The sequence below is a fragment of the Myotis nattereri genome (genome assembly GCF_964212035.1).
Source record: "Myotis nattereri genome assembly, chromosome: X".
Classification (NCBI taxonomy): Eukaryota; Metazoa; Chordata; class Mammalia; order Chiroptera; family Vespertilionidae; genus Myotis; species Myotis nattereri.
The window spans coordinates 144106372-144110338 of NC_138078.1; positions in this window are offsets into that span (position 1 = coordinate 144106372).

Sequence of the window (3967 nt, forward strand, 5' to 3'; positions counted from 1 at the left end):
AGGAAATTTACACAATGGGGCTTGTTTATGAAGGCTGCAGAAGACCCCGACTGCCTTCCTGCTAAAACATTGCTGTAGGAGGCCTAAGAAATGTTACAAAGTGTTCCCCTCTTATTTTAAAGGGCCCAAGAGAAGTAGGGGCTATAACTACTCACAGTAGCCCAGTTCTGGGGGGACAAAAACCCTAAATACTGAGAATTGCTTTGGTTGAACCTAAATCCTACAAGCTGGAGGTATTTTTCTCCTATTGACTCTGCTTCTCACTGCCTACTGTGGTAAAGCTTCTTATTCCATGTGGCAAAGCCCCAGTGAAAACAGAAGTGAGATAGGTTAACAGCGTTCAGTTTATTATATATGTAGTAGGGAACAGAGTGGTAGTCTCAAAGCTGGGTACCACACCTGGGTGCACCTCACACTCTCCACCATGAGTAAATTCTTAAATTCAAGGCCAAATAACTTCAAGATCAAGGTTAAGTGCACAAGCTCTGCAGTTTACTACCTGAGTTCAAATTCTAGCTTCACCATTACTGCATAACTGTGGGCAAGTTTCTTACCCTCTCTGGGCCCACTTAGCTTATTTATTTATTTATTTATTTATTTTTTTAAATATTTTTTTAAATATATTTTATTGATTTTTTACAGAGAGGAAGGGAGAGAGATAGAGAGTTAGAAACATCGATGAGAGAGAAACATCGATCAGCTGCCTCCTGCACATCCCCTACTGGGGATACGCCCGCAACCCAGGTACATGCCCTTGACCGGAATCGAACCTGGGACCTTTCAGTCCACAGGCCGACGCTCTATCCACTGAGCCAAACCGGTTTCGGCCACTTAGCTTATTTAAAAAAACAGGATAGAGAACTTAGAAGACAGAACTTAGAAGACAGAACCAAGAAGACAGAAAAAAAAACAAAAAAAAAACCAGGATAATGACAGACGGCATCTACCTCCTGGGGTTCTTGTGAAAATTAAATGATATAATCCTTATAAAGCATTTACAGCCTTACATTTAGTAAATACTCAAGTAAAGGTAGTACTGTTTTCATTTGGCAAACCGACGTAAGTTTTCATATTCTATTGGGTTAGCAAATAAAGGTGGTCGAAACTGGAATATACTAGGTCCTTATACAAATTGCTATCCATACTCTTTATGCTAGCATTGGTTTCCATTTGCAACATACCAGTTATGAAATAGAAACTTCCCAGTCATTACTTCTAAAATAGTGCTTCAAACATTTTTATATTACTTTGAGAATCAGTGGCCTACGCTATAAATATCTTACTTGGTATAATGCCTTCAGCTCACCTCGCAAACCTAGTGAACCTGTTTTCCTATTCCTGCTTCCACATCTACATTTCCTCTTCTTTTCCCTAAGGTAGTGGTTCTCAAAATATACTGCCTGGACCAGCAGGATCAGCATCAGCATCACCTGGTACCTTGGTTTTTAAAATTTTATTTTATTTCCGTACTAGTGACCTGGTGCATGGATTCATGCACATTGAAAGGAAATTAATTAGAAGGTGGCCAGTGGGGCGGGACTGGGTGAGATGGGCCAGACACACCCTGGAGCCAACCTCCCACAGCCCTTCCCTGGGGGAGTGCTGTGGCTTGGAGGGCATCTGCGGAGTGAGCACGGTCCCTTGGGCAGGTGGGGTCCCTCAACCTGGCCTGTGGGGATCTGGAGAAAACCGGCTCTCTGACATCCCAAGGGGTCCTGAAGTGCGAGGAATCAGGCTCCCTCCTCTCTGGTTCCGGGGTGCATCACCTGAGAACACTGCTGCCAAGTCACCGCAGCTCACCAGCTCCTGTGTTGAACGTCTGCCCCCTGGTGGTCAGTGTGTGTCATACCTACTGACCAGTCAGACGGTTGCTTAGCCTTTTATATATATTTTATCCCTTCTATTCCCTTTTCTACCTCCACCCCACCCCCCACAATCACCACACTGTTGTCTATACCAGCCGTGGGCAAACTACGGCCCACGGGCCGGATCCGGCCTGTTTGAAATGAATAAAACTAAAAAAAAAAAAAGACCGTACCCTTTTATGTAATGTTTACTTTGAATTTATATTAGTTCACACAAACGCTCCATCCATGCTTTTGTTCCGGCCCTCTGGTCCAGTTTAAGAACCCATTGTGGCCCTCGAGTCAAAAAGTTTGCCCACCCCTGGTCTATACCCATGAGTTCTTTTTTTGCTCAATCCTTCCACCCTTCCCAACATCCCCCTATACACACATACCAGAGCTGTCTGCTTGCTTTCTATCTATGAATCTGTCTCCCAGTGATTCCACTTCTGGAAATTTATCTGAAGAAACACAAAACACTAATTTAAAAGAATATATGTACCCCTATGTTCATTGCAGTGTTCTTTACAATAGCCAAGATTTGGAAGAAGTTCAAGTGTCTATCAGTAGATGAGTGGATAAAAAAGTTGCTGTACATTTACACAATGGACTACTCCTCTGCCTGAAAAAGCAAGAAAATTTTACCCTTTGTGATAGCATGGACGAACCTGAAGAATATTATGCTAAGCAAAATAAACCAATGACAAATACCATATGATCTCACTTATATGTGAAATTTAATGAACAGACTGATCTCTGGTTTGATTTCTTCTATCCTTTTTTGTGTACATGCCTTCACTGTGCACTTGTTTACTTCAGTTTCTAAGCAACTCCACCTCAAAATATATTTTTGTCTTCAGTGACAAAGAAGACTGGTTGGTCATTATCATAAGAAGGATTATGTTGAATCATGTTATTTTGCTAACCTTCCATCCTTTTATAGATCCAAGTTATAACTAGAATCTGAGCAAGTTGAATCAAGAGCAAATAGAATAATGATATACCTTTGTGTTTTTTTCATGCTCATCTAATTTAATGTCTATATCTATATCTATCTATCCAACTTCTTAAAAAATGGTTTCAGTAGCTCCTTCAAATACCACCCCAGGTATTGAGGATAATGAGTCATGCCAAATCACGACTCCTATTAGTCATAGAACAGATCCCCGGTTCATTTACTCTTTTCATTTTCCTAAGTGTTAATAGGATAAAAAAAAGTCTGGAACATCTACTTAAAAAACTCTCCTTCTCCAGAAGATTAATACAATTGTTGATCAAATTAGTCCCATGAGGTTCTTTTAAGACTTGAGATTGTTAATCTAAATAATGTAGGCTACCAAAACCACATGTACTTTGCTGTTCAATGAAAACTCTCTCTTTCTCTCAACTGGGGATAATAAGATAAGAAAAGGTGTTCTGGCGGTCTGGAAGAAGTATCTTCAGAACATAGAGACGAGAAATGAGATGAGTCTACTGTGCTGTAGACTTCCTAAATGCATTTGTGTTGTTAGCGTATCTATGGAAACTGTAAAAGTTAGGGCTTTGAGTAATTCCAGTATGTGTTGTCAAGCTCCATTTCTCCCAGTTCACAATGCTTCATGTTTTCTTTAGGAAATGAAGTCAATAATAATGCTACTTGACTAGCATAATGAAGGCATATCCCATTAGGTATAACAGAATATATAAAATTCACCATTTCTGGACCTCAAAGAAAGAAGTTACATTTCACAAATCCTATTATTTCTCCTCAACTTTTTATTCATTCCTTCTCCAGTTACATCATGGAACAGGCTTTCAACACACTTCAGGCCTAGATTACTATCAGAGCTTCCCCAACTGCCATCGGTCAGCCATATAGTCTAGGTTAATTTTCTTCCAAAATTCCTTTCATGTAATTCCCCTCCTTAAAAACCTACAATGGTTTCCTATTTCCTAACACATTACATCTAAACTCTTCTGCCTAGATTTAAGGCTATAATTAGGCTCCATCCTTTGCACCCAACTTTATTTTGTACTATTTCTCAGTAAGAAATAGGTTCCCTTTCCCTAGACTGTGAAATTAACTTGCTCTTCCTTACGAAAAACTTAAATAAACAAGAAAGAAAAACAGACACTGAAATCCC